The sequence below is a fragment of the Herpailurus yagouaroundi genome, unplaced genomic scaffold, assembly GCF_014898765.1.
Source record: "Herpailurus yagouaroundi ecotype Mexico unplaced genomic scaffold, PumYag 191, whole genome shotgun sequence".
Taxonomy (NCBI): Eukaryota; Metazoa; Chordata; class Mammalia; order Carnivora; family Felidae; genus Herpailurus; species Herpailurus yagouaroundi.
In genome coordinates, this window is record NW_024412422.1 from 5573639 (window position 1) to 5595690 (window position 22052).

General features: G+C 41.0%; 1 protein-coding gene and 1 pseudogene across 2 annotated transcripts in view; one reads left to right on the forward strand and one right to left on the reverse strand.

The window, feature by feature from the left end:
• SUDS3 (SIN3A corepressor complex component SDS3) overlaps positions 1 to 22052 on the reverse strand; it is a 148728-nt gene that overhangs the window by 2839 nt on the left and 123837 nt on the right. The window lies entirely within an intron of this gene.
• Positions 630 to 5910, forward strand: LOC121010259 (histone H3.3C-like; annotated as a pseudogene).

Below are 22052 nucleotides of genomic sequence, written 5' to 3' on the forward strand. Positions count from 1 at the left end.
AGAAAGAATAGTAATATTATAGATATAAAACCAAATATATCAGTGATTATATTACATGTAAATAGACCAAATATTCCAATTAATAGACCTACTGTGTCAGACTATATCAGAATGAAATAGTTGTATGCTGCTCATATGAGATACACCCTAAACATAAGGACACAAAAAGGTTGAAAGTAAAAGGAAGAAAAAAAATAAAACACTAACTAAAAGAAAGGCGATATAGTTATACTAATATCAAATCAAGTGAACTTGAAGGCAAGATGCATAACTAGATAGAAAGAGGAAAACTCCAGTAAAAAGGTTAATCCACCAGGAAGATATAACAATTTTATATTCATAAGCACGTAATGGCATACTTTCAAAATATACAAATCAAAAATCTAAAAAGAAAAGTAGACAAATCCATAATAGTAGAATATTTTAACAACCTCTCTCAGGAGCTAATAAAACAAGCAGACAAAAAAATTGGTAGGAGTATAAAGATCTAAGCAACACGATTAATGAACCTGACTTGTTTGACATTGGACTGTTTAGCAAGAGACTGGACACAGCTTTAAAAAAAACGTGGGGGGGGGGGGAGCACCCGGGTGGCTCAGTCGGTTGAACATTTGACTTCAACCCAGGTCATGATTCTCGCTTTGTGGGTTTGAACCCTGCGGCGGGCTCTGTGCTAACAGCTCAGAGCCTGGAGCCTGCTTCGGATTCTGTGTGTGTGTCTCTCTCTCTGCCCCTCCCCTGCTTGCACTCTGTCTCTCTGTCTCCCAAAAATAAATAAATATTAAAAAAAAAAAAGGGATTAATGAAACAGGATAAGTCCGTGGAAAACATCCATTGCACCCAATGATAATAGAAGACACATTCTTTCAAGTGCACATGGAACATTGGCCCAAAATGACTAGAAAACTGGGTCATAAAACAAATGTAAACAAATAGCAAAGATGAATATCATTCAGAATATATATTCTTACTACAATGTAATTATGGAGGAATCAATAATGATAACTTAAAAATCTTTTAAAGGCTGCTCGGAAATTAAGAAAAAAAGTCACAAGGGGCACCTGGGTGGCTCTGTCAGTTAAGTGTCCAACTTCAGCTCAAGGCATGATCTCGGGGTTTGTGAGTTCAAGCCTCACATCAGGCCCTCTGGTGTCAGCAGAGAGCCCATTTGGATCCTCCCTCCCCCTCTCTCCCTGCCCCCTGCCTCGTTCTCGTTCTCTCTCTCTCTCTCTCTCTCTCTCAAAAATGAATATTTTTTAAAAAGGAAAAAAATCACAAAGGAAATTAGGAATACTTTATTAGGAATAAGATAGAAAGTATGGAAAGTAGCTAATGCCCTTGTTAAACAAACACTTAAGGCTTGAAATGGATCTCCCAGAAAAGAAACAAGGATGTTAATCAATAATATAAATATCCATCTCAAGAAGTTAAAAAAAGGACAATAAATCAACTCAAGAAACTAGGAGGAAGAAAATAATGGAGATAAAAGCAAAAATCAATGAAATAAAAAGGAAACTTGCAATAGAGAAAATCAAGAAAACTCAAAATTGGTTCTTCAAAAAGGCTAATAAAAATTGATAAGTGCCAAGTAAGAGCTTATGGGCATTGAAAAGATAATATTATTTTTAATCTTACCATCGTTAATATTAAGGATAGAGTACTATAAACAACATTATGTCAAAAGAATTTGACGATGTAGATGGGACCATACAAGCTAGAAGAACACACCCTACCAAAACTGACACGAAGAAAAATAAAAAATCTGAATACTTCTGTATCTATTAAAGACATTGAATCTGTAATTAACACTCCCACAAAGAAATCTCCAGGCCCAGGTATCTTCACTGGTGAGTTCTTCCAAGCGTTTAAAAAACATGTAACACTGACATACACAACCTCTACTAGGAAATATAAAAAGATGAAACATTTCTCGATTCATTTTTTGAGGTCAGCATGACCTTGCTACAAACACCCAGATACCAAAACCTGACAAGTAAATTACAAGAAAAGAAAATTACAGTCCAATCTCTTTCACATACCCGGATACAAAACTCCCAAACAAAATATTGTGAAATCAAATGCAGTACTTACATAAAAAGGATGTTATATCGTGACCAACTTTGGTTTATCCCAAGAGTACAAAGTTTGTTTTATGTCTGAAATCACTAAGACCCTCAATATTAATGAACGAAGGACCAAAAAAAAAAAAAAAAAAATTAAGAAAAAAAAGGTTCCTCTCAATAGTTGAGGAAAAGCATTTGAAAAGAGTCAAATAGGGGCGCCTGGGTGGCGCAGTCGGTTAAGCGTCCGACTTCAGCCAGGTCACAATCTCTCGGTCCGTGAGTTCGAGCCCCTCGTCGGGCTCTGGGCTGATGGCTCAGAGCCTGGAGCCTGTTTCCGATTCTGTGTCTCCCTCTCTCTCTGCCACTCCCCCCTTTAAACGCTGTCTCTCTCTTTTCCCAAAAAAAATAAAACCTTAAAAAAAAAATTTAAAAAAAAAAAAAAGAGTCAAATACTCACTTACTGCTTAATTTTAACAATCTAAGTCAGGTTTGATAAGGAATAGCTACAAAACAACCAAAGCCATCATACATAATGGTGACATATTGAAAATGTCTTCTCTGGGGGCGCCTGGGTGGCGCAGTCGGTTAAGCGTCCGACTTCAGCCAGGTCACGATCTCGCGGTCCGTGAGTTCGAGCCCCGTGTCAGGCTTTGGGCTGATGGCTCAGAGCCTGGAGCCTGTTTCCAATTCTGTGTCTCCCTCTCTCTCTGCCCCTCGCCCGTTCATGCTCTGTCTCTCTCTGTCCCAAAAAAATAAATAAACGTTAAAAAAAAAAAAAAAAAAAAAAAGAAAATGTCTTCTCTGAGGCTGGGAATGAGTTAAGGATGCCCATTTCCACCACTGCTACCCACCACATCACAAGTCCTGCAGAACCAGCTGTTCAGCCCATGCCTCTGGCAACTTCCTCCTCCTTCCCTCTACCCAGTTAAAACCACACCTGCAGGTCGGCTGCAGCCACACCTTCCTGTTCTCCATCATTAATGGACTGTATGTTTCCACGGCAGCCACACCTCCAAAGGGTCCGAATCTCAGCTTTGGCAATGAGGAGGGGGGGTCCTTCTAAGTCTCCAAGTGTCTTCACTTATTCACTGCTTTCTCCAGTCGCTCTTCTGTGCTCTTTAGAGTTACCCTCTACCGTCTGAACTAGCTACCCACCTTTTTACTAGTTGTACTAGCTAACACATTTTCATATTAACTTTCCCCTGTTCAAATTACTGGCCTGGTTTCTGTCTCTTCACTGAACCCTGACTGATACGAGACGTAAATAAATGCAGAAATAAATAATGTTCATGGATTAGAAGACTCAACATTGTAAAGTCATTCTCCCTAAATTAAGCTACAGATTTAACAAAACCCCAGTCAAAATCCCAACAGGTTTCTTTTTTTGTTGGAATTGATAGGTTAATTCTATAATTTACATGGAAATAACAAGGGTCCAAGAATATCCGTGACAATCTTGATGATGTCAAGATTGGAAAATTCAAGCTTCCAGATGTTAAGAATTATGATAGGGATGCCTGGCAGGCTCAGTTGGAAGAGTCCATGACTCCTGATCTCAGGTTTGTGAGTTCACGCACCATGTTGGGTGTAGAGATTAAATAAATAAATAAAAACTTTAGAAAACAATTATGATAAAGCTACAATAATTAAGACAGTGGGGTAATGGTGCAAGGTGAAACAAAGAGCTCAGTGGAAGAGAATACAGAGTCCAGAAACCTATAATATGTTTCTGGAACTCTTCATCACTCCAAGATTTACCCTGATTTATCCTGATTTACAAGAGACATTATTGAAGTGCAGTAGGGAAAGACATTATTTTTGAAAACTCAGTTGATGGAAATCCACACTGGGGTGGGGGGAAGAATCTTGCCTCACAAATTACATACAATAATAAATTCCAGGTGGATGGTAGACTTAAATGTAGAGATACAACAATAAAGCTTCTGAAAGACAAACCTAGAATAGGTGAAGATTGTTTCCACAGGACCTATAAAACACTTTCCAATTTAAATTATCCTTAAATTTGATGTCATTAAAATTAAGAACTTCTGTTCATTAAATTCACCAATAAGATATTGAGGAACTGCTGAACTGTTTTCCTCAGTGGCTGTGCCTACCAGGAATATACAAAGTTTCCAATTTCTTCACATCCTCACCAGCACTTGTTCTTCCCTTTCACTATTTGTTTTTCTTTCTTTCTATTATGGTCATCCAAGTGGATGTGCAATGGTATCTCCTTATGGTTTTGATTCATATTTCCCTAATGACTCACAAAAGAACTGAGTACTAATCCATGCTACAACTTAGATAAACCTAAAAACCAGTATGCTAAGTGAAAGCAGCCGGACACACTAGGTCACATATTGTGTGATTCTATTTATAGGAAATGTACAAAACAGACAATCTATACAGACAGAAAGTAGATTAGTGATTGGCAGGGAAGGGGGGGGAGATGAAGAATGGGGAGTGGCTGCTTAGTAGATTTCCTCTTGGAGTGATGAAAAGTTCTAGAACCAGATGGTGGTGATATGCTTAAGCAACATAATAAATGCACATGAAGACACTCAATTGTATGCTTTAAAACAGCAAAAAATAATAAATTATATGTATTTGTATTTTACCACAATTAAAAAAACAAAACACCTCAACAAGAAGAAAATGAAGGGGCAAACAGAGTAGGGGAAGATATCTGCAATACCCATAACTACAAAAGACTCATAGCCAGAATATACACAAATATACAAATTGACAAAAGAGACAGCCCAGTTTTTTTTAATGGGCAAAAAACTTGAACAGACACCTCACAAAGAATATATAATCAGGAAATACAAAGTGCTCAATATCATTATTCATTAGGGAAATGCAAATGAAAATTTCAATAAGACACCACTGTATACATGCCAAAATAGTTTAATCCTTTTAAAATGACAATATCAAGTGTTGTTAAAGAAACAGAGTAACTACAATTCTCCTTCAGTATAAGTGTAATGAAAATTGATACATTCACTTTGGAAAAGTGTTTGGTATCATCTAAAATCGCTGAACATACACATACCCTATCATCCAGCAAATCCACTTCTCAAAATAGCCCCAAACCAGAAACAACCCAAATGTCCATCAGCAGCAGCATGAAGAAATACATTGTGATATATTCTAAAACGGAATATTATGGAGCATTAAGAATAAACTACAGCGGTTAACTGACACCACCACACTGCCATGGTTATCTAATGCCAGCGCCTCTAGCTCACTGAGCTCCAGACAAAAAAAGAGGGTAAGGTCTCTATACCAGGGCTTGTACAAAGCAGTCTGCCTATAAATCTACTGGTGATAAAGCACCGAGGAAGCAACTAGCTGCAAAAGCCACTCGTAAGAGTGCACCCTCTACTGGAGGGGTGAAGAAACCTCATCGTAACTGGCCTGGTACTGTGGCACTCCACAAAATAAGACATTATCAGAAGTCCACTGAACTTCTGCTCTGCAAACATCCTTTCCAGCATCTGGTGCAAGAAATTGCTCAAGACTTCAAAACAGATCTGCGCTTCCAAAGCACAGCTATTGGTGCTTTATAGGAGGCATGTGAGGCCTTCTGGTGGGCCTTTTTGAAGACACCAACCTGTGTGTCACCCATGCCAAACATGTAACAATTATGCCCAAAGCCACGCAGCTAGCATGCCACATACGTGGAGAACATGCTTAAGAATCCACTATGATGGAAAACATTTCATTCTTTAAAAAAAAAAAAATTCTCTTCTTCCAGTTATTGGTAGTTCTGAACGTTAGATATTTTTTTCCCATGGAGTCAAAAGGTACCAAAGTATATGATTCCAAGTGGAAAAATAGGGGACAGAAATCAGGTATTGGCAGTTTTTCCATTTTCATTTTCTGTGAATTTTTAATATAAATGCGGGGACATAAAGCATTAATGCAAGTCAAAATGTTTCAGTTAACATGTTTCAGCAGTTCAACTTCATAACAATTATAAATAAACCTCTATATTTTTCTAGAAAAAAAGAGAATAAACCAAAGCTACATGAGTAAGATTCACAAACATAATATTGGCCAAAAGAACCCAGATAAAAGAGCAAATTTCGTAGGAGTCCATTTCTATAAAGTTCAAAAACAGGCCAAAATAGCCTATGGAGATAAAAACATAAGTAAAAACAGAAAGTTACCTGGAAGAGGGCACAGAGGCATGGCTAGGGCACAGGCAAGATTCTAGCTCTTAATATGGGAGGTGATTACGTGGGTGGGTTCATGAATTCACCAATCTATATCCATATATTTGTGTACTTTCTGTTTGAGTGTTACACCTCAATTAAAAATTGTTTTTAAGGGGCGCCTGGGTGGCGCAGTCGGTTAAGCGTCCGACTTCAGCCAGGTCACGATCTCGCGGTCCGTGAGTTCGAGCCCCGCGTCGGGCTCTGGGCTGATGGCTCAGAGCCTGGAGCCTGTTTCCGATTCTGTGTCTCCCTCTCTCTCTCTGCCCCTCCCCCGTTCATGCTCTGTCTCTCTCTGTCCCAAAAATAAATAAACGTTGAAAAAAAATTTAAAAAAAAAAATAAAAATAAAAAAATAAAAATTGTTTTTAAGTGGCTGGATAAACAAACCGTGGCACAGACACACAATGGAATCCTACTCAGCAATGAAAAAGGAATGAACTATTGGTATCTGTAACAACTTGCATGAATCTAAAGGGCATTATGGTGAGTGAAACAAGACAGTCTCAAAAGTTACCTAGTATACGATTCCATTTGCATGACAGTCTCTGAAAACAAACAAACCAACAAGCTACAGAATGGAGGACAGATCAGTGGGTGCCATGGGGTTAGTTTTAGTTTTGGTTGGCAAACTGGTCCCTGGACACAGGGGACAAGGAGAGGCTAAAGAGGCAGACACTCTAGATTGTCTGGTGGCAGGTGGCATGTTTAGTAAGTGAGGGAACTCACTTAGGAGGCTTGTTCTGGGTGGCCCCAAGCCAAGTAGATCCCTACACTAGCCACCAAAACCTTAAAAGTTTATACAGAGGCCTTAACTATAAGATTCAGTGACAGATTTGGTCCACATAGTCTATGTTTTTCAAAATGGCTTTTACTGTGGGAATGGTGGGTGGAACTCACATTTCAAGGACAGAGGAAGAGGTAAGGGGTCTCCAGTTGCCCAGGTCTAGTTCTCAGGTCAACTAGTGGTCACGTCCTCTCCCTGTTAGGATGAGTCAGGATGGGACACAAGAGTATTTTCAGATTATGGAATAGTTCTCTGACTGTGGTGGTGGTTACACGCATTTATATGTATTAACATTCATGAAACTGTGCACCCCTCCCAAAAAAGTCAGCTTTATTGTATAATAATTTTGTCGATGAAAAGTAAAGTACAGGCTTTGCGGTCAGACTTCCTTGGGTTTGAATAACAGACTAGGTGTTTATCTTGAGACAGATAACTTAATCTTCCTACTTCCCAATTTCCCCATAAGAATAATGGAGGTCATGGTGACCACCACCCTCCATAGGGTTTTATGAATATAAAATATGCTAAAACATACAAGCATTTAGAAGAGGTGGTACATAAATGCTTGACAAATATTAGTGATCATTATTAGTACACATATACATCATGTGAAATTTTTGTTATAAAGTGTGTAATTTTTATAAAGCATTACTTTTTGACAACCCAAATGTTCATTAGCTGATGAGTGGATAAACAAATGTGGTATACCCACACAACAAAATATTCTTCAGAAATCCAAAGGAAATACTGACCCATGCTACAACATTATGCTTGGTGAAGAAGCCAGACACAGAAGGTCACATATTGTACAGTTCCAACTATATGAAATGTCCAGAATAGATAAGGGATTTCCTTTTTGGGAGTGAAGGGAATGCTCTGGAATTGAAAATGGTAAGTGTTGCAGAACTCCATAACATACTAAAAACCACTGAATTGTATACTTTGAAAGGATGCTCAATAAAGCTGTTATTTAAAAAATACTAATATTTAAATATGAGCTCACTGCTCAGTCAACTCTGTCTACTTACTAGTCACCTTATATTAATTGTCTGTAGAACCCTTACATATATTTTGCTTATTTCGCTTCTTAGTAAATTATATCTGTGCCTTCTTCTGTAATAAATCAGGTTACAAATGACCAAAGAGATTTAAAAAAAAAGATCATCTTGATTTTAAAAGATTTATTTTAAGTGCCCATGAATGTGAAATGATGTTTTAAATAACTGAAAACAGTTTTAAATAATATTAACCAAAAAGAGGTGTAATAAAACCATTTAATGGTTGTTAATCTGAATAAATAGGTTTTAAATCATAAAGTGGCACTTAATTGACCTGCAATAACTGGCTTGTTAAATCTAAATTAAATCATTATCTGAGGCACTTAAAAAAAAAGTAGAGTTCTTGAAGACTTGCAGAAAAAAATAAGTGTGAAAAATAGCAATGATAGTTGTATACTAAACTAATTGTTGAAGAAGCCTCTATGACTTTTTTTTTTTCAATGTTTACTTATTTTTGAGGGAGAGAGAGAGAGAACAAGTGAGGGAGGGGCAGAGAGAGAGGGAGACACAGAATCTGACTAAAGCAGGCTCCAGGCTCCAAGCTGTCAGCACAGAGCCCAACGCGGGGCTCAGGAACTGTGAGATCTTGACCTGAGCTGAAGTCGGTCACTTAACTGACCGAGCCACCCAGGCTCCCCAGAAGCCCCTATGTCTTTTAAAAAGGATTCCCAGGACCTGGAAGTTAAGGGTTCACTGCCCCCAACCACTTTAGACACCAGTCACTAGCCCAGATTGTTACCTGTACTTCCGACCCACTGGCTATAAATCAGAAGTTCAACTAATTTGCTGGAGCAGCTCACAGAACTCAGAGAAACATTTTACTTACTGGATTACCAGTTTATTATGAAAGGATATAACTCAGAAACGGCCAGATAGAAGAGATGCATATGGCAAGGTATGGGGAGAGGTCGAGGAGCTTCCATACCCTCTCCAAGGGCACCATTCTCCACGAATGTCCACATGTTCACCAACCCAGAAGTTCTCTGAGCCCTGTCCTTCTGAGTCTTTATGGAGGCTTAATTACATAGTCAAGATTGATAAAATCATTGCCACTGGCAACTGATTCAACCTCCTGCCCCTTTCTTCTCCCACGCCCAGAGATGGGGGTGAGACTTTTAAACTTAGGACCCGCCAATCACTAGGTTGGTTCTCCCAGCAACCAGCCCTCATCCTTAGGCAGGGTCCCAAGTCACTTATTAACATAACAAAAGACGCCATAATGGCTTTCCTCTTAGCAAATTGCAAGGGTTTTTAGGAGCTCAGTGCTGGCAACTGGGACCAAGACCAAATAAATATTTGCTGTTATGAATCACAATATCACCCCATTACATTATTCACATGTCCAGTGTGGCTTAATAAAAGCTTACTAAACACTGGCTATGTCCAGGTATTGTGCTAGAATCTGGGAACACAGCGGTAAAACAAGAAAAGAAGGAGTCTACCCTTTTGGGCCTAGCAGTCTAGCTATTAGCACTGTCCAACAGGAAGTGAATGTGAGCCACATCTGTAATTGTACATTTTCTACTGGCCATGTTAAAGAAGTAAAAAGAAATAGATGGGATTCATTTTAATAATATATTTCATTTACCCCAATACATCCCAAATATAATTACAACATGTTACAATACATAGAAGTATAAATGAGGTATCTTATATTCTTTGTTCATACTATCTTCGAAACCCAGTGTGCAACTTACATTCAAGGCACATCTTAATTGAGACTACCTGCATCTCATGTGTTCAACTGCCACATGTGACCAGTGGCTACCATACTGGACAGGTCTAGCTGTATCATCATTTCAGTTTTGTTTTATTTTTCTTTTCTCAGTCTATTTTCTTTAATGTTCTCAGTACATCATTTGGACCTTGGCTTTATGGTTAGAATATGGAAAACAGAGCCTACACATGAAAAAGTACATATTACCATACAAATTTTATAAAATATATAAGCATTGTCACATGATATACTCATTAAAATGCCCGGTATTCAGCTGTGACATTTTTGTTACCAGGCACACCTACACATTGAATGCTCACTGAATGAGTACAAGCCCCATAAGTGTTGTGAGTTACCAGATGGGAAGAATCCCTAAAGCTGGCAGGGGCTGAGAAGACTTCTTGAAGGACTTATGCATGCATGCATTCATTCATTCATTCATTCAACAAATACTTAATTGAGCAGCTACTATGATGGATTTGAAGTGGGCCTAGACACATCAATAAGAATAGAACAATAAAAACAATATCACTGGATTGGTTGTCCATGTTGAGCCAACCACTGCACAGTCTTTTTACCACCTTAATGCTCACCAAAAACCACGGGCACTATTACAGTATTTCCTTAAATTGACTCACATCTTTTTAGTAAAATTCTAACTTAAAAATTCTAGCATATGACATAAAAAAAAAAAAAAACACTATTCCTTGCCATTCTTAGAAGGTAACTGCAAAAAGATAAAGCAAATGTAACTGATGCTAGTAAATTCTCTATAGGTAGGGTTGCCCACTGGAGACTCTCAGGCTATGCCCTGCTTTCTTTTCCTGTTCAAAGGTAGACTAGCCAATGTTAGAGAGGTGTTAGAAACATATTAGTACTGTGCTAATATTTTCTTGCCTCTATAATCAGTAGGCAAGTCATTTGAAAGGAGAATAACTACGTGATTTAACTGTATGCAATGTTCAGTGATACCTAAAGTCATCCTGTGCATAACCAGTGGTGCACATACCATAGTTTGTTCAAAGAACGTGAATGGCTTCCAGAAGGAGATCAAGCAGGGGGCCTATTTTCATGAGTGAACAAAACACCACACTTGCCTCTAAACCAGACTCTCAAAGACATCATGACCTTCAAGGCACATCCTATTTCCAAAGCAAGCACACTCTCTTCTTTTCCTCTGCAGTTGAGGGGACTCCAATGTTCACACTTTAGAATATCCATAAACTATATTCCTACTGTGAAGTCTGACTAGAATTTGTATTTAACAGAAGCAGTATGGTACAATGGTTTAAAGCCCAGGCTTTGGAGTCAGACAAACCCAGATTAGCATCATGTTCTGCCTGTAGCTCTATGAGGGCAGTCAAGTGACTCGACTTTGCTAAACCCATGCCCCGTGCATGTAAAATGGGAATAATACCCCTTGCTTGTAGAATGATTGTGAGGATTAAATAAGACAATATACATAAAGTACTTTGCACAATACTAACATTTAAAAAGCACTGAGCCTGGGTGGCTCAGTCGGTTCAACGTCAGACTTCGGCTCAGGTCATGATCTCACACGTTCATGGGTTCAAGCCCTGCGTTGGGCTCTGTGCTGACAGCTCAGAGCCCAGAGCCTGCTTCGGATTCTGTGTCTCCCTCTCCCTCTGTTCCTCCCCCACTTGTGCTCTCTCTTTGTGTCTCAAAAATAAATAAACATTAAAAAAAAAAGCCACTCCACAATTCTGGCGCCTGGGTGGCTCAGTGGGTTAAGCATCCAACTCTTGACTTCAGCTTGATCTCATGGTTTGTGAGTTCGAGCCCCACATCAGGCTTTGTGCTGACAGTGCAGAGCTGTTTGGGATTTTGTATCTCTCTCTCTCTCTCTCTGCTCCTCTCCTGCTTCTTCTCTCTCTCTCTCTCAAAATAAATAAAATAAACTTAAAAAAAAACACTCTGTAAGTATTTCTTTTTTGTTGTTGTAGTTGCTGTTGTTATTCTAATGGAAATCCTCCTGTATCAAGAGATCAACCAGGGAAGCAAAACCATGAGATGATAGATAAGTTTTCTCATATTTTTAAAGCATGTGTGTATATAACATATATTTTAAATGTACATAATACATATTTTATACGTGTACATGCTATATGTAAATATATGTAAAACAAAAGGGATCTGTTGCAAGGAATTAGCTTCATGCAATTGTGAGGGCTGATTAAGCAGTTGCTGTAAGGCTATTGTCTTCACATCTGATGCTGGAGCTTGAAGTCCTCAGAAAGGCAGTCAGAAAGAGAAGGATCTAAGAACGTGGGAAACCCATGAAGATTCCCGTTGCCTCTGGTATTAGCAATGTGAGTATCCTGAGGAAGCTGGAAGCCTTTAGTCATAGAGCTGGACACACACACCTGAATACACATCTGGACACAAATACCTGGACACACAGGGTTCCGTGTTGGGCACGAAGCCTGCTTTGGATTCTCGCTCCCTCTCTCCTTCTCTCCCTCTGCCCCTCCCCCGCTCGCTTGTATGAGCACACACTATCTCTCAAATAAATAAGAACACTAAAAAACAAAAAACAACTTAGCTGCTAACATTTAAAAATCGTAAGATTCCACGTAATCTCCAGTTCTGGAATTTTTTCTCCATTGCGAGTTCTAGCCCCACGAGGCCTCCACCCTTGGCGCTGGAGCTGAGTAGTAGTTGAGACTCCGGACAGAGCACAGGTGCTCCTGGCCCCCACAGTGGCCAAAACTGGCTGCCTGACCCTCCCATCTCTTGTGAAAAGAACCCTGATTTTGCTCCTGTGTTGAGCAGCCATATGCCCCTCCTCAGTCGTGGGTAAATCTCAGCAGGTGTAAATCTTGCTGGGCCTACATCAGTTGTGGTGGGCATGTGTCCCTCTCCAGGAACTTGATCAGGCACAAGATACAGGCCTGGCCAATGGGACCTACGATGGGGCTTCTGGGCAATACTTCCCTTGCTGATTAAAAACAGAGATTTAAGTCAACTGAGGAGAACACAGCCTCAAATTCATTCACTGGAATGACAACATGGGAATATGGGAAAAACAATTCCTTGGTGACACTCTGCTGCCAGATGAGCCACTCTGGAACCACCTCCCTCCTCACTTCTCGTGACGCCACGTAATTTTTTCCTGATATTTGAACCACTACTGTCAGGACTTTGTTTTACTCAGAGGCCAAAGCACCCTAACTGATATACCGACTTCGTCTCACCCCTGCAGGCATTCAACTCACTGGTCCCCAAATGTGCCACCAACACCCTCATCTTCATGTTCTTCTGTGTCAAGCATCCTTCCTCCACTCCCCCATCCTTAGATTCCTGGCTGGCAAATGCTTAGTCACTCCTGAAAGTCCAGGTTAAGTATTACTTTCTCTCCTGTAGTTTCTCCAATCCCCAACTCCCGGCCAACTTAATTGCTCCCTCATCCATATTCCCATAAAATGCTCCAAAAATCCCCATTTCAGTCCTCTATTTCCTGAAATCTATGAGTCTATCTCACACAACAGCTGTGTTCCTAGCTTTTAGTTTCTAGATTCCTGGGAATCTTTGAATTCCTAGCAAAGTTTTACAGAGTCGAATCAATGTCTTAGGCATTGTCCATGACCTTGAGCCTCACTCATTTATCTATTCATCTCAATAAAGATTTACTGTGCATTTAGTACTCTGTATCAGGCGTTGTGTTAGGCACCAGGGTTATAATGGGAAACAAGACAATTGGTCAAGCCTTCATGAAACTCCACCCTTAGTGGGAAAGAGACAAAAATACCACGTGACAAATGGTATAAAAAGCTAGTCATACCCAGAAGTAGGATTGCTGGATCATATGGTAGTTCTATTGTTTATTTTTGGAGGAACTTCCATACTGTTTTGCATAGTGGCTGCACCAATTTCCATTCCATACCAACACTGGACAAAGACAGGTTCCCTTTTCTCCATATCCTCCCCAACACTTGTTATCTTTGGTCTTTTTGATAATAGATATCCTGACAGGTGTGAAGTGATATCTCACTGTGGTTCTGATTTGCATTTCCCTGAGGATTGGTGATGATGACGGAATACTTTTTCATACATCTGTCGGCCATTTGTATGTCTTCTTTTGAGAAATATCTACTCAGATATTTCTCTACCCATTTTTTAATCAGGTTACATGGTTTTTTGCTACTGAGTTGTATGAGTTCCTCATACATGTTGGAATATTAACCCCTAATCAGATACATGGTTTGCAAATATTTTCTCCCATTCTGGAGGTTGCCTTCTTCCCTTTGCTGTCCAGGAGCTTTTTTAGCTTTGATGCAACCCACCTGTCTATTTCAGCTTTTGCTTCGTGCCTTTGTTTTGGTGTTATATCCAAAATATCATTGCCTAGATATCAGCTTGACTGTGGTGATCATTTCACAATGTAGATGTATACCTAAACATCAAGCTGTACATCTAAATACATATTTCTATTTGTCAGTTACGCCTCAATAAAGCTCGGTGGGGGAAACTAGGGGAATCGTGAGTGCAAAGAAGAGAAGCATGAGAAGTCAGGTGATAGCTCCTAGAGGGGTGCCATCCCAGATGACGCCCAAAAGGTGAGTAAAAGGAGCCTGGAGAGTATTCCAGGTAGAGAGAAGAACATGTGGAAAAGCACAGAGGTGAGAGAGAACAAGGAAGCTTTAAAAAGGCCAGCTTAGCCAGAGTGACGAGGTGTCAGGGAAGATAGGCAGAAGAGCATATCGTAAAGCCTGCAGCACAGCCACAGTAAAGTATTTGGTCTTCATCCTAGAGGCAATGGGGAGCCATTTACAGTTTCAGGCAGAGATATGGCACTCTCTAATCTGGTGTGGAGACACGGTTCACTTGGATGGGAAGCAGGAACGCCAGTTACATGGAAGAGGATGGGAGGGAAGTATTTGAAGGTGGAAAGAAAGGAAGCACAGAGCAGATCCATCAGAATCTAGAACACCACACCAGTGCAAGTCATTTCCCCAACCTGAGCAGACACACACACACACACGCACACACACGCACACACACAAGATTCTACACACTAAAACCCTGGTGTTACTCAAGGAAAGTCTGAAGACTCTTACCACATGTTCTGTGGCATACAGACAAAATTACTTGATAAAAATAAGTCTGGGAAATTCCAAGTTAACCAAAGTTAAAGCAGATGTCTTTATTGCAGGCCATCTCAGAACCTTTAATATGCTACAGTGAATTTGCTAAAAAGAACACAGATGATGTTTTTCAAATTTGGTGGACTATGGACTTCTCCTTCAGTCCTTCTCATCTCAGGAAACAGGACCTTAATTCATTCAGGCCAAAAAGACAGAGTCAACCTTGATTGTTCTTTTCTCCTCACCCAACACAAATGAAGTAATCAGCAAGTCCTGTAGGCTCAACTTTTAAAATAAATGCCAAGGTGCGACCACTTGTAACCACCTTCTATTGCTACCCGGCCCCTAAAATTCAAACCACTATCATCTCTCCCCTGGGTTGTTTCCACGCTTCCTAACTGCACTGTAGGCTTCCACCCCTCCCAACAGCATCCAGAGTGATCCCTAGGAAAGGTAAGCTGGGTATAATATAAATGTCACTTCTCTGCTTAAAACCACCCAAAGCCTTCGTATCTCATACAGAGTAACATTCAAATGCCTCATCATGGCTACAGGGCATTGCATGACCTGGCCTCTACTCACCCCGGGCCCTCTTCCCCTCTTGGTCCACTGTGAGCCACATTCTGGCCTACTGTTCTTTAAACCCACCAAGCCCATTCGGATCCCAGGGTTCCACACTTACGATTCCCTCTGCCTACACTAGTCCTGTACATCTACACATAACTTGCCTATTCTCATCATTCAGGTCACCATGGATAAAGGGTCTTTGCCGTATTTTATAATGTGTCTCCATCACCTAGGACAGTGGCAAGCACATGGCAGGACCTCAAAAAGCACTGAGTGAATGAATGAATTTATATTTGAATATCGCAGCACCAAATGACTCACTGTTCAGGAGCACACTGGGCTGAATGAATGTGACAAAATTTCTTTCCTCTTGCCACTTTCCAGGTGAGAGGGAAAAAAAAACTCCAAATAAATAAGTAGACAGTCACCATTTTTCCCTTTGGTGTGCCAAAACTATTTTCTCAGATCAGCTACAGTTCATTTTACAGGGAGGAAAAAAAGCACAGCCCTCCTTCTGCTGGTTAATTCAAAGCTCCCATACTGGCTGACAAATGCTGGATGCTATATAACAGCCCTTGTCTGTCTTAGGCATAGACCTCAAAAAATATTGGAAAGGATGAGGAAGGAAGGAAGAACTGATCTATCAGGTCGAAAAGCCTTGCTCTTTAATGCTTGGAAAGTTTATTCCTTGGCCCTAACTGCTCCATGACAACCCTCAGTATTCTCCAGGTGCCTTTAAGAGCCCAGCACTATGCTAAGCCCAGGGGAACATGGGAGAAGACAAAGATAGGATTCTGAAGGAACATACAAGTTGGATCTTGCATAAACCAGAGATTAGCATCCAAATTCAAATCCTGACAGAATCTGATCCTAATCTAAGCACACTCATGTCTCCCCTGTGGATGATCTCTTGCTAATTCAGGAGACTTGGGAAGATGACATATTTTTTGAGCCTCAGTTTCTTCATCTATAAATGAAGGATATTATTGATCCCTGTTTCAAAGAATCATCACAAGAATTTAAAAGACACACATAGGGGGCCTCAGTGGTTCAGTTGGTTAAGTGTCTGACTTCGGCTCAGGTCTGACAGCACAGAGCCTGCTTGGATCCTCTCTTTCCCTCTCTCTCTGCCCCTCTACCACTCATTCTCTCTCTCTCTCTCTCTCTCTCTCTCTCTCTCTCTCAAAAATAAACAAACATTAGAAGACACACACACACAGGGCACCTGGGTGGCTCAGTCAGTTAAATGTCCAACTTCAGCTCAGGTCATAGCTCACTGCTCGTGAGTTCAAGCCCCATGTCAGGCTCTGTGCTGACAGCTGAGAGCCTGGAGCCTTCTTCAGATTCTGCGTCTCCCTCTCTCTCTGCGCCTCCTCTCTTTGTGGTCTCTCTCTCTCTCTCTCAAAAATAAATAAACATTAAATTTTTTTTTAAAAGACACCCACACATTTAATGTGGTCAGCACAGAGTCTGGTACATAGTAAGTACCAAAATGGTCAGCTATTAACATTAGGAATATTATCATGAATGTCCTTCCAATGCCCCAAGCCTCAGTCCCCACACCTTTAACATGGTGGTGGGAGGGGGGGCAAGTGAGGTGGGGTTCATGGGTTTTTTACGAGGATTACACAAGTAGTTCTCAGTCTTTGCTGCATCTTAGAGTCACCTAGGAAGGATTCAAAGATCCTGACACTAAGCTGTCCCCCCAACAGTTACTCTCAATTACATCATAATCTCAGAGCGTGGGGACCAGGCATCAGTACTTTTTTAGTTCCCTGGGCAATCTCAATGATTAAATGAATTTGTAAGCACACAGGAGATACTCAACAAATGTCCCTTCCTTCTACCCCTCAAATGACTTAAGAGGGAATGAGGCCCTGGTAGGGTCTGAAATCTTTGCCACTTTTATGATTATATGAACAGAAGTGATGACGCTTTTGGAAATCAAGTAAGATATAACTGCACACACTAAGAACTTATTCAAATTGTAGGTAAACCGTCGATTCGTTATGCAAATGCACTTGTGGCCCTTCTAACTATTTTACAGGCCTGGATGAGGCCCCAAGAAGACTCCAGTTGGACATGCCTGCATTAAATAATAGCTACAGAGGGAGAAAGTCACTGTCTCAACAACAGATGTTTTTCTCAAACAAGGCAGCTCACCTGAGTATGAGGAAAATGGAGAGATTCTGCAAAGAGGAAAAAGGGCTTGTTTTTGCTCTAATAAAGGAGAAGCTGATTTTTATCTAGGGTTTAATTAGCACAAAACTACGCTCTACCTCTTCCTGTTTCAAGAAACACATCTGAAAGGCCCGGTGCAGGGGAACAGTAAATTATTAATACCAATAGCACAAGGTGTTTTTTACCTTGCTTTTATCTGTGGCTTTGGAGGCACTTTATAAATATTAGCTAATTAAGCCACCCAACAGCTTTGTAAGGAATATATTATTATCCCTATCCTTCAGATGGATGAAACCACCTTTATTAGAAGACAGTGCTAATCCATTATCCCAGGATTAGCCATGGTGGTTGTAGCTGAATCGATGACTCTGTTAGAAGGCAGGACTCACTTGCTCTCTGCATTCATTCATTCATTCGTTCATTCAAGTAGTCATTCATTCAGCAGCCATTTCTTGAGGACCTACTATGGCCTCTGGGTTTGGTGGGGAAATGCTAAACTCTGAGGACAAAGATTGTGTCTTAGTTTTAGCTGCGTGCTTAGGGCCCAGAACAGTGCCTGGCACAGAGTAAGTGTTTAACGCACATTGATTTTAAAATGGAAGTGGGGGCACCTGGGTAGCTCAGTCGGTTAAGTGCCTGACTTCAGCTCAGGTCATGATCTCGCAGTCCGTGCGTTCGAGCCCCGCATCGGGCTCTGTGCTGCCAGCTCAGAGCCTGGAGCCTGCTTCGGATTCTGTGTCTCCTTCTCTCTCTGCCCCTCCCCCACTCATGCTCTGTCTCTGTCTCTCAAAAATAAATAAACATTAAAAAAAATGTTTTTAATGAAATGAACATAACATGAGACACAATCCCTGCTACACACACACAGCCTGTGAGGAGGGCAGGAGAGACCCCTGCCTCAGGCTTCACTCCCCTTCCCTAATAACAAGAACCGCTCGTTACTGTGTGCCATGCACTATGCTAAGTGCTTTAGGCACACTAACCCATTTCACCCTAAGGTCAAACCGAAGAGACTGGGAATGGTACCTCCATTGGAAAGAGGAGGAAGCTGAGCCTTAAAGAGACATCCATGGAAGACCACTGGAGTCTAGCTGTCCCTGGTGGGAGTCCCAGCTCTGCTGCTCACTCATGATAGGCGGCAAGTTTCTTCATCTGTCTTAAGCCTCAGGATCCTCATCTGTGAGATGACCTGCCCCAGGAGAGTCATTTGAGGGTTAAATGAGATCCTGGAGGGCCGGCCCTTGAGCAGTGCCCAGCACACACGAAGTGGAGAATAAATGTCACTCTAGCATCTACTCAAGGCCATGCCTAGTGGTGAAACTGACATTTAAACCGAGGTCTGCTAACTACTGCTACTCAGCTGCTTCTCTTCTTGGCAAATGATCCCACGTCCCAGGATCATCCATAACATCCCATCCTCCTAGAGCCTCTCTGGCCAACTACCCCAGTACTGTCACCACGAGGGGCTGGACATCAGCACCATTTTCCCCTAAGCACATGAGGCGTTCACAACCTGCCAAGCAGTCACCCTCCTACCCAACTCACAGTGTCTGTGAAAGCATGAATCTGGGCTCAAAGCTGGAACTGCTTATTTGTGGGGGTAATTATAAGATCTATTGCTCAGGGTTGTTTTGAGGAGTAAATGTAATGCATGAACATGGCTTTAGCACGGTGGTGGGCCCAGAGTAAGCACTCAATGAATACGAATTTATAATGCCAGTCCTCAATCAGTTGTTCTAAACCAGGGGTAATTTTTCTCCCTAGGTAGAGTTGCCTGATTTGGTGGTGGGGGTGGGAGTTGGGGTATCTTAGGATGCCCAGTATAAACAATAATAATCTTTTAATAGAAGTATATCCCATGCAATATTTGGGATATACTTATGCTAAAACTTTATTGTTTATCTGAAAGTAATATTTAACTGCGGCCCTGTGGTTTGTTTGTTTTGTTTTGTTTTGCTTTTAATGTTTATTCATTTTCAAGAGAGAGAGAGAGAGAGCATGAGCAGGGGAGGGGCAGACAGAGAGGGGGACAGAGGATATGAAGCAGGCTCGGAACTGATAGTAGTAAGCGTGATGCAGGGCTTGAACTCACGAACTGTGAGATTATGACCTGAGCCAAAGTCGGACACTCAACCGACTCAACCGACTGAGCCACCCAGGTGTGGGGCCCTGTGTTTTATCTTGCAACCCTACCCCCCAGAAGCCATTTCACAATGTCTGGAGTTACAGTTTGCACCTACCAGGTAGAAAAAAAGGATGCTACTGAACATCTCTCAAGGCACAGAAAAGCCCTCCAGGACAAGACTTATCCAACCCCAAATCCCAATATGTTAACAGTGCTGAGGTTGAAAACCCTGCAATAAGCAATATCATCATAATATTCAAGAGGAAAGGGCTGAATGGACAGGGTTTTATACCCATAGAGTGGGTTGAATTTTAGCCCCCAGAAAGATATGCCCAAGTCCTAGCCCTTGATACTTCTGAGTTTATTTGGAAGTGGGGTCTTTGCAGAAGTCACTGAGTTAAGCATCTCGAGATGAGATCATCCTGCATTTACAGTGAGCCCTAAGTCCAATTATCGGTATTCTTATAAGAGAAAGGAGAAGGAAATCTGAGGCATGGAGAGAAGACCATGTGGAGGCAGAAACTGAAGTAACAAAGCCCCACCACCAAAGGAATGCTGAGGGTTACCAGTAGTCATCAAAAAGTAGGAGACAGAGGCGTGGAATATATATTCTCCTCAGAGCCTCCAGAGAGGACACACCCAACGGACACCTTGGCTTCAGACTTCTGGTCTTCAGGACTGTGCAAGAATACATTTCTGTGGTTTTAAGTCACCGGATCTTAAATAATTTGTTGTGGAAGCCCTAGGAAATTAATACAACCCCCTACGAATTTACACTCTAGAAACCCCTCTCCTTTTTCCTTTTTAAAATTTTAATTACTACGAAATGCCTCAAGCCTGTAAAAAAAAAAAAAAAAAAGAGAGAGAGAGAGAGAGAGAGAGACTAATATAATGAGCACTGTGGACTCACCACCCATCTTGGGAAATGAAGCTTTACATATACTAATGAAGCCCCAAAGGCACGCCCATCCTAACCCAGTCTCTCCCCCAAGAGGCAATCACTCTCCTGAATTCAGTGTTAATCATTCCCTTATGAGCTTTTATACCTTTACTACATATGTATGAATTCCTAAATAACAAATAGAATTCTTTTGCCTGTTTCTCAACTGTATATAAATGGTACTGTAGAACGTGTATCTTTCCTCCACTTGTATTTTTACTGGACTTTTGCTTTTGAGATGCATGTTGATGCACGTGGTTCAAATTCACTTATTTTCACAGTTCCACTGTGTGCATATACCACAAATGTCCTAATACATTTTCCTGTGGACAGACCTTACAGGTTGTTTTTTTTCTTTTGCTTTCTTTTTTTCCCTTTTTGTTTTGATTGTTGTTGTTATTACAAACAATGCGTCAGTGAGCCTTCCTGTTTCCTGGGCTGTGTGTGTAAGAATTTCTCTAGGGTTCTGTTTCTCAAAGTGTGGTATGAGACTGGTGAATAATGAAATCATTTCAGTGGCTTTGTGGTCAATGCTGTGTTTTTTGTGTTTTCTTTTGTTTCTGACAGAAGAGAAGAGGAAATATGAGGAGTGCATCATATAGGAAAGGTAACTGTTGCTTCATAAAACTATTGTTTCAATTATAGATAAGTGTATCGTGGGTTGCCATCTAGAATTTATTTCTTACTGGCAGTGAGAGCCAAAAGAAAGTTTAGGAACCAATTCCCTTGGGCCTTACTAGTCAGACTGTGGTCCAAGCATCACCTGGGAGCCAGCCAGAAATGCAGAATCTCAGGCCCCTACAGGACCTACTGAATCAGAATCCTCATTTTAATAAGATCCTCAGTGCCTCATCTGCCCACAGAAGTTCGAGACTTGGTTCTTTAGGTACATACCAACAAGTGGAATTGCTGGGCCATAGAATGTGCCAATGTTTATTGAGATTTACTAAATATTGCAAAAATGCTACCCAAAGAGTTTCCACTAAGCGTTTCCTCGACAGATCCACTCTCCATGTTAGAGCTCATAGTAAGATTCCATTTGACCAAAGTATTGGGCAGCTACACATTTTTCTTTTCTTTTTTTAATGTTTATTTATTTTTGACAGGGATAGAGAGTGGCAGAGGGGCAGAGGAAGAGGAAGACACAGAATCTGAAGCAGGCTCCAGGCTCTGAAATGTCAGCACAGAGCCCGATGTGGGGCTCCAACTCACAAACCACAAGATCATGACCTGAGTCAAAGTCAGATGCCTAATTGTTGACTGAGCCACCCAGGTAGCCCCCCCTCTGT